This window comes from Ruditapes philippinarum, unplaced genomic scaffold, assembly GCF_026571515.1.
Source record: "Ruditapes philippinarum isolate M1 unplaced genomic scaffold, ASM2657151v2 ctg1554_1_1_1_1, whole genome shotgun sequence".
In the NCBI taxonomy this organism is placed as follows: Eukaryota; Metazoa; Mollusca; class Bivalvia; order Venerida; family Veneridae; genus Ruditapes; species Ruditapes philippinarum.
The window spans coordinates 81,104-92,478 of NW_026867169.1; positions in this window are offsets into that span (position 1 = coordinate 81,104).

The following is an 11,375-nucleotide window of genomic DNA, read 5'->3' on the forward strand; positions in this document are numbered from 1 at the left end:
CAACATTTTTCTTCCTACTGTTAACCAATAAATTGATTTTAATTTTCGAATTATAATTCTGTTAATTTCCTTTAATTGTAAATGTTTGAGAGTGTAAACTGCAGATCACTTTAGGTATGACTTAACAAACGTATCTAAACTTAATTAAGGTAACAGTCAGTCTCAAGATAAAAATAGATATGCCCATACAATAACCTTGTGCTAACTAAAATTATATTTTATTTTATGAATCATTGATAACATAACTATGAATGCATGAACATAATATTCGGGTTACTGGGGGAAGCGTTACGGTGCAATATTACAACATATATTTTCATAGTTTCTTTTTTTTTTCTTTTTTTTTTAAATAGTAGTAGTAATAGTAATCAGTTGACTGGAAATTAAAAATAACATGACTATTAAATAAAAGACATCCCAGATATGATAAAAAAAAGTAATTAACAACATCACATGATTAGCTTCTCGTAGTAAATGTAAACGAATAAATTCTTAAATGAAACGTTATATACATATATAGCGACACACTTCTCTATCTTAAGAACATCACATAGTAAGATACAATCAATTTGATGCTGTTCCTTGTCATTATCAGGGCCTGAATGAAGAGATATAAGATATCCCACAAGTAACGTAGACATCATTTACATTTCTTAACAGGCCCGGATTATTTTCTAATAGCTTTGCTGCTGAAGTATTTGCTTTCCATGTGCACTGATTTCAGCTCATCCATATATTTTATTCAAAATTTGTTCAAGTGTAACATTCTAAATAAATTATAAGCTAAGTAAAGGCTTTACGAATTTTGCACGGATAACTTGTTTGTTTTTAAATGGTTTTTCTGGTTGATGGCGCAAGCAATATAAAATAATGTTACATCTTTTTAAAGATATTATGTTAAGTGTTGCTAAAGAAAAAAGATCAATTAATTAAAATCAAAAAGTTCTGTTCATATCTCTTTCCTCAAGCAAAAGGTTTTATTTATTTATATTGGACATGCGTGACTTTGACACCAAACCATTATCTATGAAAAACGAATTCAAAAGAGATTGTTACATAGGACGTGTCTTTAATGTACATAGCCCCCAAATTCATAAAAAGCAGATCAAGCAAAAATAATATGTTCGATGCTAAATAAAAAATAAAAAATGTTGCTTAAGTGTTCACTAGGGTATCGCTAGACAAAATCGGTTTTGAGATCGAAAGACGCGCTTCGAAATTTTAAATTCGAAATTATTTTTCATAATACCTCTGCCATGACATTCTTACCAATCAATCAAATATAAAAAGCCTCGTCATTCAAGCGTTTGGAAACAGGTTTGACAACTTTCAAATAGATTACTGAAGTGTAAGTAGTTCACAAAAATGTAAACATTTTTGTTAACGTTATTATTTTGCGAATGGTGCATACTAAATAGCAGCCTTTATATGAAGTAATATAATACCCCGTTTACTTACGACAAAAAGGTGTAGGTTATATAATATATGTAGATATACCGAGATTATTGCATGGTGTTGTTTTCAAAAATGTTGAAGCCGATGGGCCTCCCAAAGAGCGAACTTTTAAAACTTAAATGAAATGTAAATATATAAGTAGTTTATGAAATATTAATGATTTTTTTTAGTGTTGAACACACAAAAAGTCGCCTTTTCATCATGATTGTATTTACGTTCTCCCAACGAACAACGGAAAGGCTATTTCATCAAATTGTGACACGTGACATATACAGTATAATCCCTACTTAAGACCACCCCGGAATTAAGACCGCCCCGCTAATAAGACCATTTTTTGAAAGTACGGAATTTTCTGTTCTTTATGTCAATGGTTACATAATCCAGAATTAAGACCACTTCACTTTTAAGACCACCAGATTTAGTCCCAATTCTTTGTTTTGTTCTTTATTTGACCCCACTATTGAGTCCACTGATTTAAAGTCAATACCTACCTAGATCTTAAATTTGTTGTTATGTTTTTATTATCTGTTTGAATGTTCTTAAGCATGACACTTGATTTCACAAGATGTCATAAACACCTTATATCACTGGGATATTGTATAAAATAAGGTGAGAAAGTATTAGAGTGGTTGAATGTTGCTTTAAACACATTGATTATGCGAAGAATTAATCTCTCATTTGATGGATGAATTATGTACATAATAACATTAATAATGAAATCAGACCAAATAGAATTTGATATTAAATTTCTTTCTTCCCATCAGATGTTTTAACATGCTTTTACATTGTATTTGTAGGTTAAGATACATATTGTTTGTTCTTACTATAATAGGCCATGGTCATAAATTGAGTGAATAATGATAAAAATATTCACAATTAAGACCACCCCGCAATTAAGACAACTTTGGTCCAGTTTCGAAGGTGTTGATAATTGAGGGTTTTTACTGTACAGTATTTATTTTATTTTATTTGTAAATTTGGCACCAGAATTAATTAGTAGAAGAAAACATTTTTGTAGGGTTTCACGTTGCACCAACACAGTATCGGTCATATGCCAACTTTCCAGCTTTACTGGTGGAGGAAGACCTCATGTTCCCTTACGTACATTATTTCAAGCATGAACAGGCACCTGAGTAGATCCACCGACGTATCTTTAGCAAGCTGGATAGCTTCCTCTCATGAAAGAAGGCCCTGTCGGATATCGAACCTAAAGTAGTGAGAGGATTTGGTATAAAACAAACGAAATAAAACACTCAACTTTATAAAAAAGTTAAAAAAAAAACCAACTCAAAGGAAAAAATCGTTCTTTATTTTTTTTATTTGACATTTATAGCACTTCGGTTAACCCCAAGAGCAATGGGTCAAATGACATAGTATTCACAAATGTTTGCGTATGTTTTGAAATAACAAGTAGTCAATGTAACGTAATGTATTACGCGATATATGAAATTGATAATTTATCATGGAATACGTTTTTAATGTGTTTTCAAACGTATGATATGAAATGTGAAACAAAACATGTGTAAATGAATCATTAAATCAAGAATAATTTTCAACGACATTCGCTTTACGTTTGAAGAACGACTCATTTTTAAAAACATATTAAAGCTGCATGCCTCAAGATGAGCCAAAAAATGAGAATATGCACTATGATTGTTCTTAAAAGGTAAACAGTTCAAAGATTCAAATAATGTTTTACATGTTATGTAAGATTAATGACTGATTTTGCTGTATTTATCACCATATTTCTACTACGTGGCTAACTCAGTAAGGGATAATGTTGCATATATTTTCCCTTTTTTTAAATTTACGTGTATTGTATGTGTCGTTACCAATGTGTAAATTACTTCATATGTTCACTTTACAGTACTTTACTAAAAATAAAATGAAAACCTTTCAAAATTTCCACTGCTTCAAAGTTATTATGAAGTACTGTCTAGTAATATGTTTAAAGAAAATCGTGATTCTTTAAATGTTATAAGTGTTAGCTACTGTTCATTTTTGGAGATATCCGTTTGTCCGATCTTTTTTATTTGAGGCGTCTTATACAGCATATCAAACACCCAATAGTGTATTTCAAAACTATATTTTTCAATGGAGTTTATTTACTGTAGCCTGTAATGGTATGCATTTCAATTGAAAAAATCGCATTTAAACATTTAAATATGTTATATATGATTGTCCATAATTTGGGTAACATGCCGTTTTGATATACCAAAATTCTTTAAATTTTTCGCTTCTGGGTGTTATATAAAAGTATTTTGAAAACTAGTATTAGCATTTCGAAAAGGATTTAGATACGTATTGATATAAATGTAATAAGAATAAGTCACGTGGTATCAAATGCATTCCTATTGATTAATAGCAGGCGATGTTAGTGTAAATAATATAGTCAGCAATTGCCGTTTTGCTTAATAAGTCAAGCGTATAGAGTGATATATTATGCTTCGCGCTAGGGTACAGATGGACAAATCTGGTTAATTTTAATGTATGATAATTAAGTTTATAATAGCAATTGGACCAGTAACCTTAAATATCTGACAGTAGTCAAATATATCAAATATTTAATGTTCCAAATCGGACAGTCAAGTATATATCCGCATAATGAGAATGATTGAGGTCGGGGATATTAAGTTCTTTAAAAAACCAAAATACTACAGTGTTGTTATACTTTTTTTAGTCCTTAGTTATGAAATATTCTAATATTTAGTGTTGAAGATTCAATTCTGCGTAAGTCGTTTTCAAAGATATGAGAGATGTGGCAATTACGATTATATCTCATCAATCTTCGTTAATGTATCAAACTAAGTCTGCATCTTTCATTTTTAAACTGATTTCTTTACTTTGTCTTGGGAAATCTTCTTTTTACAGATATTTTGCTAATATTCGTGTCAGACATTTATGTAATACTTAAGAATAAATCCGTAGTTTATGCTTAGTTATACATGCCACTAACTCTCTTTTGCTAATGCACTGGTATGATAAACACTTAAAGACCAGTACTTGGAGGACAAAAAAAGATCATTTTTATACGACTATGTTGTATTTTTCACCGGTTCATTGCAAACTACATGTATCATATCTGTTCATGATTCAAGCTGGGTTTAGATGGCGACTTTGTTGCTTATTTGATTTTCAAGACTTCGATATTTATGCTGTTAAAATCAATAATATCATACTATGTATTCAATTTAAGTTTGAATTTTGGAAACTTTAAACTGTAAGACTGAAAGCGTTTTCCATTTCCATAGTACGTACAGAGCATGCAACAAAAACTTTCGTAATTTTGGATCATCCATCGTTTAAAACTATAATAAGTTCAAATTTCCTTAAAGCATAACTGGCGTAAGTGTCATCATTTATAATAAATTTTGAACATCAAAAAATATTACTTCAGGTTGCACACCGTGGATATAGGCTATATTTTATATAGTGTAAATTTAAATCCTCACGTCATATTGGTAGTTTTTTTGTGATATATCTTAAAAATGGCTGTTTTTAAATTAATATTTCTTCTTTAATATGAAAGAAAAATTGGTTTCGTTATCTTTTTAAAAGATTTATTACCGTCACTTAAAGTAAAAATTAATAAGTTTTCCATAACATACAAAATTTCATTTCATTCATATTAAAGAGCTTCCTATCGCTTTTTCTTTCATTTTCTGTTTACATCAATATTGACGTAGTAAAGCGTTAATTTAACTTTAATAAAAGCATGATGTTATCGTTTAAATCTTCAACAACCTGAACCATTGCATTTTTATATTTATTCCCCATTTCACAACGTAGAGTTCGAAAATGTAGAGACCCTGGTTCGAATCATTGAAAATGCTGATAACAATCTTACTTTACATTCATGTTTTAAAATAGATGATATTTAAGAAACTGGGTTTTAGTTCCCTACATTCATGTTTTAAAATAGATGATATTTAAGAAACTGGGTTTTAGTTCCCCGCATAAATCACTTTGGGATCAATTTAAACAGAGTTAAAACCAACACAGTTGATAATTAAGATGCTACATGCCTGAATAAATAGCAACGGAAAGAATGTACATGTATACGAATTTTTTTTTTAAAAAGTCAAAAATGTGACTTCTGATTTTCAAATTGTATAAGAAATATGTTTTTCAAAACCTTTTTTATAACTTTTAAAGGGAATTCAAAGACATTCAAATTTGCCTAACTTTTCTTAACATAATTCTTTAATCTTGCGAAACATTAAATTTATTAAAGTGAATAGGTGTCCCTATTACTTGTTTTACGTTTGTCTTTTAAATAAAAAAATGGGTGATTATATGCAATATTGACAGTATCATGAAATGAAACACATATAGAAATAAAAGGATAATGGATAGTATAAAAATCAACTGCATTTAAAGTTTCATCTTTAAATAAAAACAAACAGCTATAGTTTAGCAGTTAATTAATAGTGACACTGTTATCAGATCAAATGGATAGATATTATAGAAGAATATTTTAATATTAAATACAGCATATTTACGTTTAGTAAGATTGTTTTAGGAAATTTGTTGTAGCTCTAAATTACTGTTTATTTCAATTGTTTGTTTACCGAGAAAAACTAATATGTAATATGCAATGTTACTTGATAAATAAAAAGAAGAAGGCTAAATGTGCCTCAAAATTATTTATTTCAACCCCTCAAAATATATCCCTTTAACCGAAATGCACTTTGCCATCTCAAAATTCATTCCTTAAAAGCCCCATAGTAGTCTGCCCTTTGGCATCTGTGTCAAACACTGATTCACTGCGCTTCCTAGTGCACTCCTGCTATTATATCTCCGCCCCGAAAGACCAATCATTTTTGAGTCGTGGGAAAAGAAAACGTCTCATGTAATTAAATCAGAAAATCCACTACCACCTTCTTTTATGGGCTGGAATATTGTCATGAAGCAGACAAATGCCCTTCAAACCAACACTTGGAAGTTTATTTTTTTAGAATTTGTTTATTTGTTTCAACACAGTGTTCTTGTAGAACTCCCAGTAATAGATATTTGTTCATTTGAAGGTATTTGTATCACTGAACCAGAAGAATTAAAGAAACATGTGTACAAAACTTTCTTAGCGTTTTCTGTCGTTTTTTCTATGACCGGACGTTTCTGTTCTTTACCTCTCCACTGCCTTTTGTCTGGCCTTCCCTGTGGCTCAAACATATAGACCCCTGTTAGTAAATTAGAAATTAGACATTACCCTTTAATCACAGGTTTTGGACTTTTTGAGAAGCTTTCTTTAACAATCGACACTTTTTCTGATCCTAGGTCAGTAAATAGGGGCCCCAACCCCAAGCGCACCCCCCTTTTTCATCCCTTTCTTGGTGGAATTTGGGTATAAGCGCTCCCTTCTAAATTCCCCTAGGCCTGACGGGGTTTTTAAATTCCCAACTGCCCCTTTTTGCCCATCTCTTCTACCAATTTCCCTGAAAAGCGAACTTTCCCTTCGGGGTAAAAAGATTTTTTGGGGAAACCCTTTTGACCTGATTTTTAATGCTGGTTTAAATCAGATTAATTTTTAAGGGGCCATATTGAAAAACTTTTCAAAATACAGGGTTATGTTTACCGGTGAAAGACACAAAAATCCCCAATTAAAGTTCATTATAAATTTGTTTTGGTGGTATATAAAAAAACATAGCCTTTTATATAGGCGCGTATTTCTAATTCACCTTGCTTAATCATTGCTGAGTCAACAAATTGCAAAGTGGATATAACTTACACACATATGCAAGCGGATATCCTTTTTGAAGCAATTTGCACGCGGTTTTCGTGTTTGTGTAGATTTTTAATTAGACTACATACCTAAATAGAATAATTGGAATTGAGTATGGAAAGACATAAGTAAAATTTCTTTTGAAGCACCCTCTTATAACTGTCGGTATAATAGCAAATGATTAATTCATCTTTGCTACGTGTTTCTAATAAATATTCGATTTAAACAAGAGCTGTCACTGAATATTGATATATGACCCCGAGAAAAATTTTGACATAAAATCTGCAATATCTGCCAAAATACTGGTCAGATAAGCCAGGCAGCCTTAAATTAATATCATTTTTAAAATTTAATTTGAAATTCAATAAGAGGTGTAGTTGAAAAAGTCTTAAAATGTTTCACTAATAAATCATTATAAAATACCCATAACTGAGCTAAAAAATGCAAAATATCATGGCACAATGCACAACTTGGAAAATCATGAATCAGATACAAGAATGCTGCATACATAGTGGCTGATATAGTCTATTCACTTTTCCAGAGAAATAGTTTGGAAAATTTTTGTTTATTTGTTTTGCCTTTTTTTTAAATTTTTTCAACAAATTTAATTTTTCTCAGACAATTTTATAATTAATTAAAAATATTTTATATTGGTTATTATATTTTTAATTTTAAATTTTATTTTTTTAAATTTTTTTATTATATTTAAATTTAAAAGTTAATCCCGATAGTTCTTTTAAAGGATTTTAGAAAAAAACACTCGTGGGGGAAAATAAAATTTATTTTGGAATTTAAAATTAAAAGGTAAAGATATTAAAAAAAACACCTTTAAAAAAAAAATATTTTTTAAACTAAAAAAAAATTTAAAATAATTTACCAAAAAGAAAAAAATTAATTTTTTTATTGGGCGGGTATTGTGGCAAGAAAATAATTTAAAAAATGTAAATAAATCTTTAAACCTTTGTCGGGGGGCAAAATATAATTAAATTTTGAAAAGATAATAATTAAATTTTAATGCGGTTTTTTTCGGGGTTTTTTTTAAGGGGTGTCCTTGGGAAAAAGTTTTTAAAAAGTTAAAAAAATTTTCATGATGGGGTGTTTTTAATTGAGAGTTAGCAAAAATTAGTATGGCAGGGAAAAAAATTAACAAAACAATAACAAAGGAAACATTAAATAAAAATTTACAGGAAAATTTTGTTTTAGTGTAAAAAATTTTCCTTTTTTGGGGTTTGTTTTTCTTTTTTATTTCCCGGGATTTTTTTTATTTTTTTATTTTTTTTAAAAGAAATTTTTGTTCTTTAAAAATTTTCCCATTGGGGGCCCCCCGGTTTCCCCTTTTCTTCGTATGCATTTGGTGCAAAATTTTCTGTAATTTTTTTTAATTTTATTGTTTTCCCGCATTTTTTAGGGACCAAAACCAATTTAAAAAACCGGGGCAAAAAAAATTGGAATTTAAAAAAAAACAAAAACTTTAAATTAAAAATCAAGTTTTTAAATCGTTCAGGAGTTTAAACACATTTCAGCATGATTTATTTAAATATTGGTTAAAAGATATATATAAAATAATATTTGTTGAGATCCCATACATAACACTTAGTGTTATATCATTGATTATTTGCATATCAGAGAGGATTATCTACTGTTCACACTGGTGCTAGAAAAACCTGTCTTACACCCCCATGTTAGACAAGTCGCGTGTGTTAAATGACGTCATTTCCACGTACTTTTTATGAACGAATTGCGTTCTTAGGATGACGTCATTTTGCCGTTAGGAATGAAGTTGAAAATTTATACCCCACTATAATATTCATTCACTACTATAAGAAACAAGTCCTTGTGATAAATATTACTTTTCGGTAATTCTTTTTGAAATGTACCAATTTATATGATATCAAGAAAAAAATCAAACCAAGCTGTCGTTTCAAACCGAATATCTAATTTAGGGAACTGTTTATGGGGGTAACGGGCTCTTTCCCAATACTAAACAAATCCCGTATATTAAAAGGGTATGGGGAAAAACCCTTTAAAGGTTTAAATTTACAAAAATATTTTTTTAAAATTTTATTTGGGCCCTTTTCATGAAATACTGACTGACTGTTAAATAAAAGACATCCCAGATATGATAATAAAATATATTAACAACATCACTTGATGAACTTCTCAGGGATAGTGTCAACGAATAGATTCTTAAATGAAACGATATACATCTATTATATCACATTCCGTTATCTTAAAAACATCACATAAGTTATATACAAATCACTTTGATGTTTTTCCTTGTCATTATTAGGGCCTGAATGAAGATATATAAGATAGCACACAACACTGTCTCATAGTTTCGTACAAATCTTTTACAATTCTCACCAAGCCCGGATTATTTCACGATAGCCTCCGCTGTCGCATGTTTGCTTTCCATGCCCACTTATTTCAACCCATCAACAAATTTTATTCAAAATGAGTTCTAGTGTTACATTCTAAATAAATGATATGCTGGTAATAGAATGTCTTACAGTCTCATTTCAAAGGCACGAATTTCTTTGTTGTTTTTTACGTTTTACCTTTCTGATAGATGTCGTGAGCGCAATCCTCGGCATTGCATGCAAAAATAATGTTACATTTTTTAAAAAGTTATAACGGGTTTAGAGTTGCTAAAAAAATGTTTATGCATTATCTAGTTAAATTAGAATAAAAAATTGCTCAAATCAACATTCCCCATGCAAAAAGTATTTTTTCATATTGGGGCCTGCGTGACTTTGACCAAACAGACGAAAAACCAAAACCAGTTTCTGGTTTAATATTAAAGGAATATTATCTATGAAAAACAAATTTTAACAAAAATATTACATAGGGCCATTGTCTTCAGTGCACATAGCTCCAAATTTATCATATAAAGCAACAAGCAATAATATGATTGTCGCTAAAATTTAAAACATGTTTATAGAAAAAGGGGAGGGAAAGAGTACCAGGGTAATTATATTAACCGAAAAAAAAGGTTTTCAAGGGGACCCGTATAATAAATAAGAACATTATATACCACAATCTACAATGAAACCATGAATTGTTTTGCTACACTTAATACTAAGGATATTTTGAGGAATTCAAAACGGAAACATTTGTTTACTAATAATTTTGATTCTATTGTTGCCGCGGTTTTAGTACTGCTGTCTAGTTACTTTGTTCTAGTTACTTTGTTGTTAATCAATTCAGATGTTCTTTATTACTTATCTTGTAACGTGCTCAAATGAAATAGATTACAAATTATCCAACAATTGTTGTACACATTACCTTGTTAATTAATATTTATTGAAAAATATATCTATATTAAATATATACCCTTGTGTACTAAGTTAGAAATAACAATTTAAGTATATTTATTAAAGAAATTATATGATTAAGGTAAAACAGTCATTTACCTTTTGCTATGTAAGAATGTCCTTATGATGAAAATATTGCTATCCTGTTCGTAAAGGGTTTGAGACCAAATATATATATATGAACAAATTTTTATCATTCAAGCCTTTGAAAACAGGTCTGACAACTTTCAAATAAAGTAAATGCAAATCTATTTTATGTTGTTTTTGAAAGATGATATCAATTTTGGGTTTCGGGAAACGTTCACTTTTTAATTTCACGTTTAAATGAAAACTTTTTAAAGAAAAAAAGGTTTAAGGGAAAATTAACAAATTTGCTATCACAAAGGTTTTTTTCATGGTTTTTTTGCCCCCAAAATGTGTAAGCCGATAAAGGGGGCACCCATGAGCGATTTAAATGATCTTTAAAACTTCAATATATTATAAATATACAAATAGTTTATGAAATATGCATGATTTAATTGAATGTCTAACATAAAAAAGATGATTTTTTCATCATGATTGTATCAAACAACGGAAAGGCTATTCCATCAAATTTGGACACGTGACATAAACAGTATTTATATTAATTTAATTGTACATTTGGCACCAGAATAAATTAGCAGAAGAAAACATTTTTGGTAGTGTTTTACGTCGCACCAACACAGTATATGCCATATAGAGACTTTCCTGTTTTACTTGTGGAGGAAGATCTCAGCTTCCCTTACGTACATTATTTCTAGCATGAACAGGCACCTGAGTAATACCACCGACGTTTCGTATGCTACCTAGATAACTTTCTTTCTCGATAAGAATCCAAAGTCTTTATCGGGATTCGAACAAGAGTG